We start from the raw sequence: 20,490 nt of genomic DNA on the forward strand, positions 1-20,490 counted from the left end.
ATTTTAAGGCTCATATGCAAATCAGTACTATTATTGTTTTGCATATTATATAATGAAACATGTTTGTACCTTCATATGTTTAAATATAGCCATAAATCCAATCCTTTAGAGTAATAGGTATATACAATGGAAATGTAACTATTTTCAAATAAAAAAAAAAATACAGTTCAGGAAATTAGAATAAATTTATACATATATATTTATTTGTAACATTTTTGTTAAATAAGGGCTAATTACGTCAACGCTTCATAACAGATCCTTAAAAGGAAAAAGAATTGAAATAAAAATTGAACTTAAAAAATGATTGCATATTATATTCAGACGATAAAACCATTGAATAATGAAGGTTCACGCCAAGACAGAACCCTTCTTATATGTTATAGTACACCCTGGTGCACAGGTTGTGATAATGAACTGCTGGACCCCGATGAAGCGGCAATGTAATTTAAACTTTATAGGGATCCAACACTTTACCTGTACAACCTGTGTGTATTCTGGGATTATTCTCAGGAAAGCAGCAGCGGATAAATTTAACTTGACTCGGGGACTAGCAGTTCAACTGCAGAACCTGTGCGCTAGAGTGCATTATGCATATAAGAAGGGTTATTTAGTGCTTAGAAATGCGGTGGCGGTGGAATTTAAACTGTCTTGGGGCCCAGCACTTCACCTGTACAACCTGAGGGTCGGGGTGTATTTTGGGATATTAGAAGGGTTCCTTGATACTTAGGGAAACAGCAGTGGATAAATTTAACTTGCCTCGGGTCCCAGTAGTTAGCATACACAACATATGGAACAGAGTCTATTATAATATATAACCTATTTGAAGGGTTCTTTCCTGGCGTGTTTTTTTATCATTCCATAGTTTTATCTTCCGAATATAATATATATTTTGCGACGAAATTACACTTGATAATATTGTCTTGCAATGAAATTACTCACAATCATTTTGCTTACAATGATATTGCTTCATGAGGATATTAACCATATATTTTTTCCGCAACCTTTTTCCACAATCATTTTACCGGACACTATCTTCAATAGACTATAACATCATACAAATAAAAACATGTGAAATGCCACAAAAATCCAAAGGCTAAATTATGTTAAGTATAATAGGGGATAGAACACGGTATTACACAAAAATATAAACTGTACATTGTCGTCAGTCGTTAATTTATCTGTTCATTGTCCTCTTACAACGCTAAGACTTGGTCTATGAACGGAATTTTGTATGTTCCGTCTAAAGTGATTTTTTCTATACCGATTTGGAAAGATCTTTTCGTCCAGACCGTAATCTCAGACCCCAGATCAAAATTTAATCGTTTTGATTTTTTTTCTGTTTCAATGTATGGATAGATTATCTCCCATATCCTAATTTGTGAGTTAGACAAATATAATTTGTGTAAGATATTTAGTTTCAATTGACATCATTTTGACAATATTCAAAATTTTGAAACGCACATAACTATGTACATCAAATATTCATTTATAGAGTGTGTCGGGATCGAATTTTAAATAAGACATTTCCATATCGATTTTTTTGTAGGACCGATCTAGACTGTCCACAGTCCAAATTTATTTGATTAACCTAAATAGTTCGGCTCATTAAATAATTTCTAGACCGAACCCCAACACCCTTGTGTATTTCATTTTTACCATGTAAATTGATTTAAATTTCTTTTCTATTAAATAAATAAAAGAACAAGTCAAGATCTTTCATTAGGTCCAAAAGTAATGAATATGCTATAGGCTCATTTAAAATTTTGGAGAGTAATAAAGTCATTAACAATGGTAGAAGGTAAAGTTAATCGATGCATATATATAAGGATTTCTCTTGTTATATCCATACACTTAAAACTAATCATCATTTCTATCAAGGAACAAAGCAATTTATTTTTTCTGATGAGAAGGAGCTCAGGAGTAAATGGATCGATTATGTGAGTACATACTTATATAATATTGCATATTATATAGTTAAGGGGTATGGAAGCTAGAAACAATGTATATTATGTAGATACAGTCATGGACTATGTATTATCAAAAACAAGATTAGTTTTAATTTTTTGTTTCTTGTGTAAATGACCAGAGCTTTGAGGAAATCATTTTTTTTCTCTTTCAAATTAACAACAAACGACCACTTTTTTTCCAAGGCTCTAATTAATATACGAACAGACCACCTAGAGGGCTTGCAAATTAAATCACAGAACCAATTTATACAGACTTGCTTCTCAGAAATTAATATATTTGTTCCTATGTACATGGATTAACCATTAATTATGTTTCCTGTCTTCAAAGGTGCGTCATTTATTTATGTATATTCATTATATCTATTTGAAGCTAATTGGAAACTGGACTTTTTGGTATTATTAAAAGAATCATATTACACGAGGCACTCTACATTAATGACATAATTTATACATTTTTTTATAGTGCGTAGGTACTTTTTCTTAAGGATTAATAAATATACCTAATCATTAGTTAATACTCAACTCGCCATATTACTATTTCCTGAAACAAAGATATCATGCTTACATAAGAATTTGTTTAATCGTGCTTAAGATATGATAATTAATCGGAAAAAATGACTTTGATTCTGGAAGATTGTTACTTTTGTAAATCATATATCAATGGTTTATATTTAAAAAATTTATTCCATCAGGATTTGAGGATATTGCACGTTGTTACTTTTATTGTACACCGCAGCTTTTCTTCAGGAAAGAAACAGAAAGAGGCCTAATTTTTTCGACTATAATGTCATTATTATTCAATAGTTGTTGGAAATGGTTTACCTTACATGTAAAAAAATTAATTTTAATTCAACCAACCAATGTTCAGAAAACTGATTAGGAGAAAAGAAGAAAAAGGATCGACAGCTGGCAACAAATAATATATTTTTTTGCTTACAAGGTAACGTTATGATGACATTGGACGAATATTTTAGTATACAGTATGTCCAAAAATTGATGGTAGTTTTAAAAAAAAATCATGACATAACCTAAACAAGTGATTTTTTTGGCAAAAAACTTTAATTAATTCCGAATATGACGACCTTTTAGCTCAATATATTTTTTATGCATTTTGGCATCCCTTCATACAGATTATTCAAAGTATCTCGAGAAATTTTTTCGAAGCTTCAGTAAGTTGATTTTTTTACTGCGTCCTCTGAAGTTGCTGGCGCATTTTCATTGAGTTCCCTCTGGACCAAGGCTCACAAATTTTCAATGGGAGACAAATAAGGTATGTTGGCAGGCCATGTGCCTTTGCCGCATAAAGAACCAAGTGGTCTGAACACCACTTTTGTGCCTTTTTGGAGTGGTGAGCAGGGCACCATCCTGCTGGAAAATGGTTCTTGATGTGTCTGACAACATTTTCCTCTTCAAGGGAGGTCCAGTTTCTTCAGTACGAAACAAAGTTGACATCAGAGACTTGCTGAGGATCTCCGTTACGTAGTACTCGGCCGTCACAGTTTGGTTTCGTGGAATCAGGCGAAGATCTGACACTGCCTGGTGGCTGATAAAGGTCCATACCTGAATTTTCAGAGGAAATTTCACATTTGTAGTGGGTTTCATATCTCCCATATCTCTTGCCAAACCCCATCTGTTTGGGGATTTGGGGCATGAAATAGCTCATATGGACTTTCATCACTGAAGAGGATACATTTTCAGTCATCTGCAGTCCAGTGTTTCCGCTCACGACAGAATTGAAGCCGGGCCTTCCTTTGGTTTTCTGAAAGTTTGGGGTGCAAACGAGGTCTGCATGGCAAAACATCCAAAGAGTGCCTCAGGTAGTTGTGGACAGATGACTTGGATATTTGATATCCCTTTGAAGTCAATCTTGCTGCAAAGTTCCTTGTGGATTGCCTCTTTTTGGTCAGAGATTTTGAAATCACCAGTTTGGGAACTTTGCTAATTTTTTTCTTCCTTCCTCGAGCCTTCTGATTTGCAAGAGTTTGCCCATCCTTCCTTTTCTTACACCAATTCTCAATGGTCTTGAGAGGAATCTGTAACCTTTGAACAACGTCTCTCTGACTTGATCCGCCCTCTATCATGCCAACAGCCGTGGGCCTGGTGTCCAAAGAGTGCTCTCTCACCATTTCGGATATTGAATTTCAACTAACACCCTGTGGTGTTTTCTGAGCACTTGTATACTGATGTATGATGTAATCATCGAAAATTATTGCATCAGAAAAAATCAATATTGCATAATGATTGTATCAGCCAAAATTCATTTTATTCCGACCAATTTTTTTTAAACTATAAAACGGATATTTTTAATAGTACAATTAGTTTTTGGACATACTGTATAGTGTTTTCACATGATGATTAGAATAATTATGTCATTATCATCGATCTATTATATAATATGTTATTAAATCGTTAAATTATAAATTTTTAATTACATAGTTATTCACTATTAACTTTGCAAGGATCAGATATTTTAATTCAAGTTATCCTTTGCAAGGATCAGATATTTTTCCTCAATTATCCTAATTTTCTTGTTCCTAATCTATCCAAAACAATACTAATTCTTCAAATCTAGATATTTCATAGTTCACATCACTGTTTTTCTCTGGTATCATGTAGTATTCAACACAGGTGTGCAGTATTCTTTCATATTTTTAAAGGCATTTGAGGATATTTCAAATCTGTAGCCCTTCAAGTTACTGTCGCCACGGTTTATCTAGTAATTTCAGACGGCAATCAAAGGTCTATAAGGCCATCACATGGGTTGTAAAACGGAAACATTTTCGGTATGAAAAAAAATAATATGGTAACCCTGACAATTTCAAGAATGTGTGCGATGAGAGCTTTGTTCTTTGCTCTAGGACATCATGATGATTTAATTCAATGTGATTTACAATTTGGATTACTTTAAAATTTACTAATGAACGAATTCCTAAGACATTCTTACTGTGGAGCCTTTTAAATCTTACTTTTTACTAACGATATAGTTCAACTAAAGAAATCATGTCTCATTGCTGGTAAAATATATAATGAAGTCATTTAATGCTCAGAGAATTTCGAATTATAAGTAAGATATGACTAAATAAAGGTATTTGAGTAAACGATAAATACTCTTAGCCTCTATCGTAGCTGCAGTACTCGATTCCGGACTTGGACTCGAGTTTTGATTCGAATAATATTTTCATGCACTCGTCTCGGACTCAGAAGTATTTGGAATGGAAGGCATGGGCACCAGAAAAAGGTGGACTTGACTACACTTCTCACCTCTACTCATAGTTCAAAAATCATTATGATGTATCTCAAGCTTTTAAGAATTACTTCTTACATATCCTTCTCTACGTTTTCCTCCAAGATGATTTCAGTTTGACTAGTAATTAAGACCATCTAGTAATTATACAGTGTGAAACATTAAGTTCAACTCCTGATAATATATCCATTGAATTTTAATATAATTTCAGAAATCATGAATGCAGAAAAATCTTCTGCATTGCTAGACTTTATGAACCATTGGTATGAAGTTCATTTAGAAATCTTTTTTATCAATATATTTTGTAGTTTATTTTCTCGACTTGTGAAGTTTCAAGCATAAACTTGATGTTTTGAAAGCTAAATCAGACTTTGTTATCAAGTCCATCCCTTCACAAAGTTTTCAGTATATCTTTAGAAGATATTAGTATGTCCTGTCTTGTGAAATATTATCCATCCATTGTACATATAGGTATCGTTTTTCTTGAATGTTCCCAAAATCGGGGATACATTTTTCGATGTAATTATGAATAAATTAGCATGTTTAAAAAAATTTAGAAACTTAAATTAAAAAGAGCACCAACACCCACGAAAGAAAAAAGTCGAACTTCAATCGAGTCGATGAGTATCTTTCAAATATTCTTTGTTATCGTTTTTGGGTTATTTTGAATATAAAAATATTACTTGATTCACATAAAATGAGTTTGAATATACACGGAAAAGATATCGATAATGTAATAATAAACGTAACATTAAAACTATTTTAACATTGTAAATAATATGAAATAAAAAGGAAGAATAGAAACTGTGTAAAATAAATTGGTAACAAAAATGAAGTTTGTGTGATTGTTTATTGAGACTAATAATCCAGAAGTTATAGTATCCATGTCTGAGTACAACAACTCCCCTACAAACTCCCCGATCATGATCACACACACTCAATGTTACACTTTATACTTATATGTTCTCTCCTCAAGAATGAAAGTTTAATAATGATAACAGCTTTATAAAACCAAACTCAATATTCAAGTTGCCAACAACAGCAACAATAATCGTACGCTAAAAAGTGCTTAGGATTTACAATTGTATGCATAACTTTTGTTTACCTAAAATTATGTAGAATAATCTTTCAGAGTAGTTTAGCAATTAATATTATAGGTATTATTTCAATCTAACAAAGAATATACAATAAATCCATCATTAAGTTGAAGGATCTCTCAATACAAACTAATTTTGAGGACCGTCCTTCAAATAATATTATCTATTTATCCAACTCTTCTAATGTCAACTACATAATACGTAATAGATTTGATCATAGATCATTTGTCTTTCATGTTCCTTTTTTGACAACTGTAATTGAGGTTCTGTCGATTTAATGAGTCTATTTTTACTTTTTTAGAAGGGCAGTGGATGTTGGGTGGTGATGTGATGTGAGGAGATGGGGGCAGGGGAGGAGAGAGAGCAATATTTTGGGTGGATGATGCAAATAGGAATTGAGCTGAAGGTCAATTTTCATAATATAAAGTATAGATAAATAATATTGAGCACAAAGCTCGAACCAAATGAACAAAAGCATTGGAATTGATTGTTGGAATAGCATTATCGACAAACTTTATAGATGAATAAATTATCCCTTTATTAGAGGTCAACCAATTTCTATTTAAAGTACACTAAATATATATGCAATATGTTGAACATGTACCTATAAAATATATTGTATATGCATATAAATTAGTGATAATCATCAACACACATATTTTAACCTGTATTTCAATTTCACATCTTGGGGGCTTTTGTATTATTTATAATTCCCTTCAAAGTGCATTGAAGCCATGTACAAAGAATAATATACAAAAAAATTAATAGTTAATAATAATAGGAATTGACTTTATACAATTAGATTTAATTCCTTGATAAAAGACGATGCCAAACGAAACACCTATGTATGAACTTAGGCTGGGAATGCATATTGGAACGAATCCTCTTGATTGCATTGATCATTTATTACCATTTCATTATTACAGGATTGTATCTTTTGGCTCAAGGAAGAAACTCCGCGTGATGAAGGAAAATGAGGAACTAAAGGAAATAACTTCATTGATACTCGTTTAAGGGATTCGATGATAGTAAAAAAATTCATTATACGTAGATTGGATCCTCTCAACATACTATGTATTGGTCGGACAACATAAATAGAAGCTATAGCATCATTTATAGGATCCTTTGCCATATTTAGTCATGACAAGGGCATTACAGACTTATTACAGATATTATGTTATTGTGTGAATCAAATCAGATGCACTAGACGACAGAGCATAGGTGGAGTTTGAAAATTATACAGAAAGGTCCAATTTTATATATATATATATACTATAAAGTATAAGAGATATATTATATGACTTTATATTAAATCTTGATGGACTAAGTGTCCAAGTCCTCATGCTCCAAGTCAAGTCCAATTGCATACTCGATATTCGAGTATTAAAGCTCTGGACAAGAAGTAAAAAGAGGACGTGAATCGCCGTCTTACAAAATTATTATATTTGAATAACTAATTTGGACAATGTAGAATTTATATAGTATATATGTGAAAAAAACTAGAATCCAGGTGAGTGTTAACAAATAGCTCCTTATTAAATCAAAAACAATTATGAGCACACAAGGACAAATGACTGCAATTCTGAGCTCATTAAGATTCGAGTCAAGTCTGTACTTGATTCAACGTTGTACACATAGTTCATAGTTCCGAGTCCATGAAAAAATTACTCTAGTCTAGATTGGAGTACTACAGCTCTTCTACAAGCGGATAATTACTCAATTAAAGGACAGCATGCATTTAAAAAAATACATAATATCTTTTTCCATCTCAAAAATATTCCCACTTACAGGTGTATATAGAATCTATTCCACTTGTCTCTTGGGTTCTTATATATTCTTTTAATCATCATTTCAACTCAATTAATTTACCTTTTAACATCATAATCATGTCTTTGTATTAATGGAAGATGGATTTGATGTATCATCTAGATATGTCAACGCTATGTGCTCATCCAAGCGTAGTCTTGCGTAATTCTAAAGAAGATTTTTGCAATATAATTGATAAACAGGTAAGGTATCTCATTGAGTTAGCTCGTTCTTGCTTATACACGAATAATATATAACATACCATTATAGTTTTTATCATGACAGTAAAAATGTGTCAAAAAACAACAGCTCTAGCCAGGCGTGATTTCAGAGTCAGTAGTTGTTTCTTTAAATTATCGTAGTTTTAAATAATCATAACTATTTAATGAGAGGGCATAATTTAACACTAGTGTTAAATCAGTTCTAGTACTGCATTCCTAGGATGGGGGGGGGTGCAGCCGAACCAGTCCACCCCCTACAGACGTCCCTGATATGTTATAGCAATACACCTACTTTAAACTTCAGGTATCTCATCTCTTTGAAAGGTTGATGATAAAACATCAACAGTTCAAATGACGTAGTCACCATAAAATACCGATAAGTACGTCTCCTTAGAGTGAACAAAATTAAGCAGGATCGAACTAACAGTTTTTAGTTTTTTTAGACCAGTCCAACACTATCAAACACCTCGCTAACACAAAAATGTTCTTTGTATTTGGTTTTGAGTTGTCGATTCTTTATTCTCCTTTGATACCGGCTTTTTTATATATTCTTCTTTATAAATAAACAATGTAATAAGTTACTCTATACTTATGCTCCGTTTAAAAAAGAACAGGAATACAATTTCTTGTTGATATGTCGTTGTTAATATAATATTGTAATATATGTATATTGACCATTATATTATTTCTATGGAGAAATTATGGCTATTTATTTATAGAAATAGTATAATAATTACTCTTTTAATAAAATATTACTTAATAATATTATATACAGTATCGAATAAAATACTATGCAGATTTTAATAGTATCTAATTCATTTTAAAAATGAAAATAATATGACAATTATATGCTGTGAGTATATAAGTGATAAATGGCAGTTGATATGATTAATTATTTGGCTAATTACCAGATGATTTCAGGCCTTCTTTCTGGTTCTTTTTTGGGGAAGGTTGCGTGATACAATAAAGGTAACGACGTGTTTTAAGCATAGAAATACTAAAATCATAAAATACTGATTTGGAGAAAAAAGTGAGATTGTTCAGCTGTCGAGGAAAAAAAATATTGCACCCAAAACAAACAAGTCGTTAGTACTTCTCCAATACTATTAGTAATAGGAACTTTGATATTTAAAATTCATTTATCATCCATTCTGGATTGTAATACTCGTTGGTAAGTTATTAAAATATATATTCCTTTAACTATATGTTACATTTAATATTTTCACAATTTGTAGGTTTACAATGCCTACTTACGTGGCTTATAATTGCACCTCCAGAACCGGAACCTTTTCTCAATCCTTCAGGACTAAGAATAACGAGGGTCAGCATTATTCTCACCATAAACTAGAGGAGAGATATGGAAGGCCTAATATCGAATTTCTTAGTTTTTTCATGTAAATAAAAGTAATATATTTAAATAACAATTTAAAAAAATCGAATGCTGTTTTAATTATTTTTTCCCCAATCCCTGCCCTTTTACTACCCGCCTCTACATATATAACTACATATTGAACCACTTAACTGGTTTGAACATATTTTCTTTTAGATTTCCAAAAAATCCTGAGCTTCGTAATCGCTGGTTGATTAACTGCCGGAGTGAAAATTGGAATCCCTCTAAGTAGTCCAGAATTTGTTCAAAACATTTCAAGAAGGATTTAATCATTCGACATAAAGTCAAGTGTAGTCTTGTTGATGGAGTAGTACCAACTGTTTTTGATTTTCCAAAGCACTTAATTATTCAAAAATCAATAATTTGTACATTGGCATTAATATTTTGAAATACTAAATTATATTTCAATTTAAGAAATTAATTATTATAGTAAAATACTCCTTCGAATTAGGATTATTACTTTTCTACAAAATATACGGAAAAATACTTGCCAATTTATACAACATAAATTGACATACTTATTACATCATTAGGTTGGAGTCGATTCCACGATACTTTTAAAGTTTTATTGCTCATGAGGATTTGATGCAGTCTAAACTGCACGGATCGTTCCAAGAGAATGAAAAAATTAATGGCATTATCATTCAATACATGAGGTTAATCCTTAGTCTTGGAAGATTGAATGAAAATTACCGTCCTGGAGGTGCAATTGAACGTTACACAAATAGGCATTTTGACCTTACAAATTGTGGATATACATACATGTACATATATAATATGATAACTTACCCATAACACGCATTTCAATTAAAAAAAGGTGGCAAATTAATCCCAATTAACAATATTATTTGATTGTAAGAGTTATTTTGTTATGAAAAAATACTATAGATTTGTTTGTTTTGGGCGCAATCTTTTTTTTTTCTTCGACAGCTGACCGATCTCAAAATATTCTTTTGCTATTGCCTATTGAAGAGAATCAGCTCTCTATGTTTTTTTATACCTCTATGGTTTTAAGTAGATATATGAGTGTAAAGCTGTCAAAGTTTAAAATTAAACAGAGTTTTATTTTTTCAAAGAAGATAAATTCTTCTATATGTAGCCTCATAAAGTGAACAATATGAGTTTGATTATGGTATCGATACATTAATATCTTTCAAATGGACGGTCATAACTTATAAGTACAAACATAGAGTGGGGTCGAAAATTCCTAAATATCCTCTAGTCCATGTACATCCTATTTTTGACCTCTACGTACGTATGTATTAATACACTTTTGTATTACAGGGGTTATGAGAATACAACAAATATTTAAAATTTCATGATTACTCAATAAATTTACATTTTATGGAAATAATGGATCTTACAAAGGTTCATATTTCATTGCTTCAACTTGAAGATTTCGATAATCATTATTTTAAGTAAAGATCTAGTTAATATGACTGTATGACTATGAAGGGAAACAAAGGAATTCAATTTTTCATATTCTAAATATATATCATAATACTTAATGCCTATAGAGAGTTTTCACAGACGTCATACATTGCTTCATAATTGAAAAATAATCTTAGGGGTTTAAAGTTTATACTTTACAATATAAAATGGGCAAATTTTCATTAAATCTTGATCAAACTTTAATAGTAAAAAAGACTTAACAAATGCATTAACTTGATGCCAATGACAAAACAGGGATATTTGTGTATAATTACTGGATTATGTACTGAAAATCACTCTGAAATTCTAAATTTGTACAGAGTAGGATAATTAGAGAAAAAAAAAGTTAATTTATATCTAAACTATAGAAATAAGACTGTATAACATATTATAAAAGATTTTAGGATCTGATATATGATCAAACTGGGCAATAGAGGGATTTATTTTAAATAAAAGTAAGGTTTTAAGTCGTTTTATTTGTTGGGCCCTTTTTAAAATCCAATAGTTCGCTACTTTCCTTAATATTAATGAAAATATTATTACTACACAACTTGATTGTATAGGCTTAGGTTTAGTAAAATGTTTGATGGGCTTCGTGAAAAAAATAAAATAATAAAAACCCTATATATATATATATGTATATTTTTATAAATGCTTAAAAAGGTATGTGTGTTCTTGTTGTTTTCCGTTTGGGATCATTACCTGAAAATAATAAGTTCTTAGTAACATGGACAGAGCAGATGTTTGGTTTTTGAATATTGTTTTAGCATACACTCAGAAGGGTTTATCCTAAATAAATAAACAGGATACGAAATCCATCATTTCGGATCTTCTACTATTATTAAATATAAATAAATCCTACAATAAGTATTATCATCTTATTTTCTTAAGAACTGTTATAGTAGAAACATTATTGATTTGGGTTGCATCAATCATTTTTTCCATATCGTGTTCAAAGGGTCTAAACAATGAAAAGTTCCGTTACTATAGGTTCATTACATTGTCGCGTCATTTTTATAAACATCGATTGGCTCAAGTACTCTTACTCTAGGGCAGGATTAGACAACTAGTCAAGTAACTAAAAATTTAGGGCACTTCAGATTAACCAACATCCTCTAGATAAAAAAAAAGTAATATGGCTACAATGTGTTTTCTATAATTATCCATAATATTCAATCATTCAATTCATCACTGAAACTATAATGAAACACGAGAGGCATATATTTAATTTACGATTTAAAACATGGCACTGCCCTATTTATGAAAATCTGAACTAGTAAAGAATATTTTACTAAAATTGCAAAATTTTGACCGTATCCTTTATTAATGTTCTAAAATATTTTAATAATTTGAAATTGTACCCCTTCCATGCCTGTACCTAAGAGGGGGGTCAAACAGAATGTTATGTTTATTAGTGTCGAAACTTGTTCCAAGACCAAATTATTTTTTCGGTTTGGTCTTAATTGATAATGTCTTGAACAATTTGGATAGATGTTTTGTCCTAGACCGCGATTTCAGACCCTATGCCAAAATATAATCGTTACTAAATCGTGGATCAATATTTTCAATCTCAATATAAAGAACTATATTTTTTTAGTCTCAATCTATGGCCCTATTTTTCCCCTACCTGTATTATAAATTGTAAAATATGGTTTATTTGACACATTTAATTTCATATGACGTTGTTGTGCAATGTTCAAAATTTTGAAAAACACATAACATATTCAACAATACAGAATCTGCCCATACCTAATTTTATAGACCAAACTTCTTTAAAGGACAAAATTAGTTCGCTCCACTAAAAAAAAGATAATGCTCACAGACCCATCTAGGATTTTTAGACTGAAACCCAACACTAGTAGTTATGAAATCAAACAAAACAAAAAATATTAAAAATAAATAAGAGATGAAAGTTTCAAAGTCACAGCCTTGCCCTTTTTCAAAAATATGCAGTGGCCCTATTTGAATATAATATACCGTATAAAGCATAACCTCCCGGTATGTAAAAATATGAGGAACCAAAAATAACATGCAGCTTATGAAACCTCTATGAGAGGAAGGAAATAACAACAATTCCGACTCCATATGAACATGGACATAGGCAGAAATTACCCCGATATTGATCTTATATTATATTCTAATCACAATAAGGACTTAGAAGTTCCTTAACTAATCGTCAATGTTGCTTTCCATCTTTCGTGAGCACCAGTGATTACTTTATATTTGTTCTTTTCACTCCTCTCAATATATAAGAATAATGATCAAACCTATTGAAAATACAAAATAGTCTTCAAATTGTTAAATAAAAAAGAATATCGTAAGTGTTAGGGTCATATTTTATGCAACTTAAATAACATCTGTCTGATTACAGAACTGAAAATAACTCATGCATAACTCAAAAGCCATAATCAACCCTCAATTTGACACGTTTGGACATATGTCCTATAGGTTGGACATCCCTATATTAAAGGAAAAAAATGAACCATTTCAAAAATCAACATATATATATTATGGAAACTCATTCCATTACTCTTTTTTAGCAAAGAAATCAGTATTAGTGTCATCATATAATATGTATGTGACTCTGTGTTAAAAAATAAAACAGCATTTAAAAATCAAAATAATGAGACATTTTCTAGGAAAAGATGCAAGAATATATTATTTTTCAATTTTTATGTAAAAGTGTTAAAATGCACACTTATGTATGTACATAAAAAATCAAGTATTTTAATGCTTGTATGTATGAGCTCTTGATATTGTACAAAATACTCGTATATGTGTATTTATTTAAATCATTTATTTTCAGAATAATAAAATTCCAACTATGTATACAGTGTATATTATGTATGTACTTAGATGAGAATGATACGTTAAAATGGATTTCATTTTTAGAAGGAATCTCCATATATTATAATATATACGAGACCAGCAATATGCCATGTTTAAAAAATAAAGTCAGGGGTTCAAGAAGGTCAAAAAATATTTAACTAGAGTAGAAAAATGTATATTCATAGTTAATAATGTACGAATACTAAATATAAAATTGGCCTGATTATGTATCAAAATAAAAAGGAAATGGGGTTTTATGATGATGTTTCCTTGGCGTAGAATTAGAGTGGACCAAAACAAGCTGTAAACCAAGTTTTTAAACCCATATTTGGCCAACCAATGGACGTCGAGTGGACTTAAATGTATAACTAACTATGCAACCTAGATGAATTATTATTTTTTACTAAATTAATTAGATGCATTCTACCAAGGATTGACACGTCGTTAACTTTATTGTATCACGTAATCTTTCATCCCAAGATATGCAGCCAAAAACACTCATAATCAGTCGGTTAGTAGTTAGCCAATTATTACCAACCATAGAACTATTATTTCATAATTATTGCTCACATCTTATAAAGAGCTCATTCTAATTTAACCAATCAACGTTCAACAACACTGATAAAGAGAAAAGAAGCCAAAAAAATTGTATTAGCAAGATAACACAGTCTTGAAAAATATGCATACGTCATTAGGAGAAATTATAAAGTGACGTGATCTGTGTCATCAAACAATTTTGTAAGAAAATATATAAGTAAGACAAGGAATCTACTGAAACTTACAAACCAATAGTATAAAATTATTTGAGAGAAGAAAAACAATTTGTTAGATTTTAAATCTATTGTGAATGAATTTCAATGTGTATTTTAACAGCAATGTACTTATTTGAATATTTTATGCAAACATTTATCCCTTATTATTGTGGTGAATACATAATATACGTATACATATTAGTTCTTATAATACTCTAAGAAATGGCGTGGGATTGAATTTAGAGCGTTGTATTAATTTAATTTTGGAATTTTGCATTTAAATATGGAATTACCTCCTGAATCACAGCTCGTTGTATCAAAATTTGGAGTAATCCTGCGTTACTTATATCTTTGATTTATGGATATTTGTAAGCAGAAATGATGATAAAGAAAATATATAATAAGCCGTAGTAGACCTATATAGGCATGAACATATGTAGATAAAAGGGACCAGCTCATTGATTATTTTTCAATAAATTTGCAACGAATTTAACATGATTATGTTAATATGTATATCCATGATTATACTTTTTGTTGGGATAACGTCAAATATGAATTATTTCTTGTCCATTAAATATTACATACCTTTATAATATATGTATTTATTTGAATATATTCCCAGATCTAATTATTTGATCTCATGTACGAGTTGGATTCGATTTAAAAATCTCGAGTTCGATATTTCGATGATTGAAGTCGATTCGAGTTCGAAGTAGACAATGATACTCATATTTTAGTTCAAGTTTACTATTAAGAAGGAATTCCAAGGTGCAAGTGCCACAAAATAGCTATTTTATGTTCTTAAATTAAACATAATGTTTATTACACAGAAATATTAAGTGGCCCACAGCCTGTCCAGTTAAAAGTGTCAGTTATAAACTTTAAAAGTGCGGCGGGCCTTAGAACTAGTTATAGCTTGTATAATTTGTAGGTTATATCGCTTTTCCTTTCCTTTGTTACGAAAAATCATAGAAAAATATTTTAAATTTGTTGTCATCAGTATTTATAAATTTGTATTTCGCAGGAATAATTCAATATTCTTTTATATCGAAAATAAATAACTAGATTCTTGATTACTCGAGAATCATATAAATATTTCGAGTTTCCGTGTTTCAAGTTCAAACACTTATGAGTGTTTTTCAAGTTTTGAGTAATACTCAAATACAATTCTAATCTCATGTAAACTAAATTTAGTTTCCTATGATAAAAATACTATAAATACTTAAGAAAGAGTCGACAAACATTACCAAAGTTGTAAAGAATATTACCTGCTGGTAAGTTAAAAAAAATTAAAATAGTAATCCGGTCAATTTGAAGAATGTTTGAGAGGAGAGCAGCTAAGCTGTCATTACGTTTTATTGCAAGTAGCTATGGAGGAAGGAAATAAACACAAATCTCGCTCCCTATCTAGTGAGAACATAGGTAATAATTACTCCTATTTCGATCCTCAATTATCTCCATTATTCATAATCTCAGGCATTTTATGCTTAGATGTTCACTCTTAAAGAATACTATTGATAAAATCCTGAAAAAATAAACACCCTGTTCAGATTGCAACTACAAAAAGTCTCGCACTCGTATAATGTTATATTTTACAACTGTAACAGTGATATTCCTGTTAAATAAAAATTTACTTCGTATTTTGTTGTCAGCTTTTATTTTTTCAGATTCTTTGCACCTTATCTGTTTTCGGACGATTAAAGTGTTAAACTCGAATGATCTCTTGCTAAGCTGTGAAAAATTCCCTATAATTAAACGAGGAGTAGTCTCATAGTAGGAGATAATTGTCTAACTACCATCAACCAATTTTGGGACTTTTCTCGATTTCTGTTTGGACGAAAAATTGCAATATATAATTAAAGTAACGACGTGGCATGTCACTATTGCTTTTTTAAGATAGAAAAACATACTATTTATTTTCTCTATAGCTGTTTCCTCAGCTGACTCTACGTATTTATGAAGTCAAAAATATATTAATATATCTTCACTTGCTTGAAGCAACGTTAATATGCCAAAACTTCACATATCTACTTTAAGTTTTTTTCAAATGTTTACATTTCTTTTGAAAATCGAGGTTGCAAGTAAAAAAAATATCTTGTCATGTATCAATGGAGGACAAATTTCCACCTTGTATTCTGATAGATTTATAATTGTAATGTTTGACTCTTGTCTTGCATTTTTGTTAAGAATGAAATTTTTGTTAAAAAAATTACAGTTTTATTTTTCTCGTGCTCCATTAAAATCCTTATCGTAGTCATTGTTTTTATTTTTAATCGAGGTTGCATGAATGTAGGGACATAGCATAAGTAAAGATTTTTTTGCATCATTATTATTCCAAAATATTTCCTTAGAAATAAAGGCTTTATTAATGTAAACAAAAGTTACAAACAAAGTGAAGAAACGTACCTGTTACCTTGCATTATAGAAAACTTTTCTCCCACCCCCATCCCCAAAGAAAAATTTACTTTTGAGGTACCAAAATGATGTTCCTTTATTATTTTTCCTCATAATGTAAGGATATTTTTTTTTTTTTTTTGCATAATTCATAGTTAATTTGACATTTAAGATGGTTAGTTCATGGAGGTTGTGTAATTATAGGATAATTATTCTTTGCATCCATAATGCCCCTAGTAGACGAAAACAACAATATATTATATGTGTTAGTGATGGGACGATTAATCGGAATCGGAGAATTGATTGTTTTTTCTGGAATCGGAATTGGTACCAGGAAAATAATGTTTAATTTGCGATTTCAATTTTTATATATTACTTTTCTAAGTTATGAAAAAAATAGCGTCCCATCCCCTATTAAGGAATTTTTGCTTTTTTCTAGAAAATTAAAAATTTAATTTAGTTTGTCAATTTTTTTTTCCAAAACATGTAATTTTCTGCGAATAATTATGTACTCTTGAAATTTTTCACAAAAAACTTTGGAAAATTTTTCCAAAATAATTTTGGAAATTTTTTGTAAAAGTGTATTTTTTTCTATAAAAAAGTAATTTTTTGTGAATAGCTGTGGATTTTAGAAATTTTTTGAGAATAGCCATGGGTTTTAGAATTTTATTTCCTAAAAATTTATTTTTTTGTCAAAAGTTGTGGATTTTTGAAAAAAAAAAAAATATTAAATTGTATATTTGAAAAAATCACTCATATAAACCAACTTAATTTATGCAAAAGTTGATCATGTGGTTGTTTTTGTTCATAGTTTTGATGTAAACCATAACCACACATCCACGTTTTTCATGATTACTAAAGTTGTAGAATATATGCACTTACGCGAGCTCGAGCTTTTTGCAGGTTCAACTAGAACAGTGTTTTTATTTAATATTATTTTATTCTACAGTAAATAACTTAACTATAATGTGATGATTAGGACGTGAATGAAGAGGATTGGATGCAGAACAATTGTTTTTTTTTTTGGTGAAAGAGCACCTTTTTCTTCGATCTTGAAACGATCCAACAACCCGATATAATAGTTGTTGTTGATTGTTTTTCCATGTTCCAAGTATTCAATGAATAAAGTTCCATCCGAATCCCAAAATACAGAGGCCATGACCTTCCCAGACGATGTTTGATTCTTTGGACGGCTTTTTCCGTCTTCACACCACTCAGCAGACTGCCATTTTGATTCTAAAGTGAAGTGCTGAATCCATGTTTCATCCATTGTGATGTACCGACGCAAAAACTTTTTCTTATTTCGTGTGAACATCTCCAAACAGCTTTTTGAATCATCTACTCGTTGTTGTTTTTGTTCTGGTGTGAGCAAACTCCGCATCTACATATATGGAAAACAGCACTTTCATCTTCATGTATAATCGTGTAAACAATACCTTATGATAACTTCAGAGTGTCAGCTACCTATTGCAACTTCACTTTGCGATTGTCCATGATGATTTTCAGGATGTTTTCTGGAATAACCACCTCATTTGACCGACCAGGGCGTTCAGCGTCATCGGTGTCCGTACAACCCCGTTTGAAATTGGCAAACCATTGTTTGATGGTTGTTTTCGATAGGACAGAGTCTTGATAACATTTTTCAAGTCAAGCTTGGGCTTGAACAGTGTTTTTCCCCATGAAAAAGCAATGATAAAGCAACACACGAAATTGCTTTTAATTCATCGTTTTTAAGAATCGCCAAAGTAAAGCCACTGTAACTCGATAAATAATCCACCAAACGTCATGAAATTTTGACAGTAACTTTTTGAATGTTTGTACTTCGAAAAATATTTAATTATTTTGTTGGTGGCGCCATCTGGTAATAAGGGCTGGGGCTTATTGACCAATGTAATAGGTGCTCACAGAAGCATCATGACAGATTAGCAATCATTACTCTTTCCAAACATTTTTAAACTGTCAGATTTACCATGTTGATCCTTGATTATTTTTTTAGCATAGCAGCAAGTCATATTATATACAACTCTAACAATACCCCTCACAATTTGTCTATATATTCCTAAGGTGTGAGCATACTCATTTCTTATTAATGAACAAACAACATAATGGTATCAATCACTTTTACTTTGCATAGAGTATAAGGCTTGGGCACACTAAAAACAGAAGAATTGATTATTACTGATCTGTATTTACTAATGAAGATGGATGAATTCATTGAAGACCTTGGTTTTTTGTATGTATATAAAAGTGTATTTTTAGAATCATGGTGTTTAAAACTAATAAAATACTATATCTATTTAATGCAAAAAATAACCTTTATTTCTTGAAGGTTAGCTGTGTAAATATTGAGTTATTCAATGTATTCATAATTGAAAACAACAAAAGAAATTTAAATGAAAATAATATTTGGACCATAAAAAACCCAATATCTGTTGTGGGAAAAAGAAAAAACATATCAGAAGATGAAAAACAGAAAAAATTATGTCTAAGTTGGAGTCTGTTTATAGAAGTTTTTGCAAATAGACATATTTACCTATTATTTAGGTATAATGTACGTTCTTATTATGTGTCATTACTAGTGTAGGGGTTAGGTCTAAAAATCCTAGATCGGTACAAGACCTTTTTGTAAGACCTAATTTTTTCGGTGCAGGTTTTGTCTGGACCGGTATTGTAGTAAAATTTCGACTACACAAAAATTGTCCTGATTGTTCCTACAAAGAAACTGACGGGTTTTTTTTATAAAGAAAATAATTAAAAATTGTTATAAATATGAACATTATTTTTGAATTGGAAATTTCGCTCCACAATTTCAAATATTGGTCCCGATGAGTCAAGAAAATATCAACTAACCTCAAACCTCGAGGCTTGTCACTACCCCCGTAGTTGTAGCTTGCAGTCAAATTGCTCAAAAAAGTATTTGAAAAAGTGTTTTCCAAAATGTATCCTTCCTAAAAGAAGTTATTTGTCATTTAAAAAAAATATTTGTTAAATTTGACATTTTTTATTGCACATTTCATCAAATTTTTGAATGATTTGTGAAAAAATCAAACAGCTCCACAAAGAAAAATCCTAATCGAAGATAAAAAAACTGTCTCGGATAGAGTCTGAACACTAATAATTACTTTCTTGGAATCAACATAGCTTGACCGTACCAAATATGTTACTTCTGATAAGAATAAGTGATAATAAGTATAATTTGGTACCTATGTAAGGGAATAATGATATACTCAGTCAAATTTTTCCAACATAGTATTATAGAAGATATAAAATGGAATAAAAAATAGTTAATTAATTATCATATTAAAAATCAGACAATAATTAATAAACGATATTTCTATTACATTAGTTATGCATTTTCT

The 20,490-nt window shown here is 30.5% G+C and overlaps 1 long non-coding RNA gene across 1 annotated transcript; it reads left to right on the forward strand.

The window, feature by feature from the left end:
• The first annotated feature begins 9,355 nt into the window (after window positions 1-9,355).
• LOC121118929 (uncharacterized) lies at window positions 9,356-10,156 on the forward strand. The gene is made up of 3 exons (XR_005864617.2): window positions 9,356-9,506; window positions 9,571-9,729; window positions 9,882-10,156. It is a non-coding gene; the product is annotated as an uncharacterized lncRNA (long non-coding RNA).
• Window positions 10,157-20,490: the final 10,334 nt, after the last annotated feature.

The sequence above is a fragment of the Lepeophtheirus salmonis genome, chromosome 5 (assembly GCF_016086655.4).
Source record: "Lepeophtheirus salmonis chromosome 5, UVic_Lsal_1.4, whole genome shotgun sequence".
In the NCBI taxonomy this organism is placed as follows: Eukaryota; Metazoa; Arthropoda; class Copepoda; order Siphonostomatoida; family Caligidae; genus Lepeophtheirus; species Lepeophtheirus salmonis.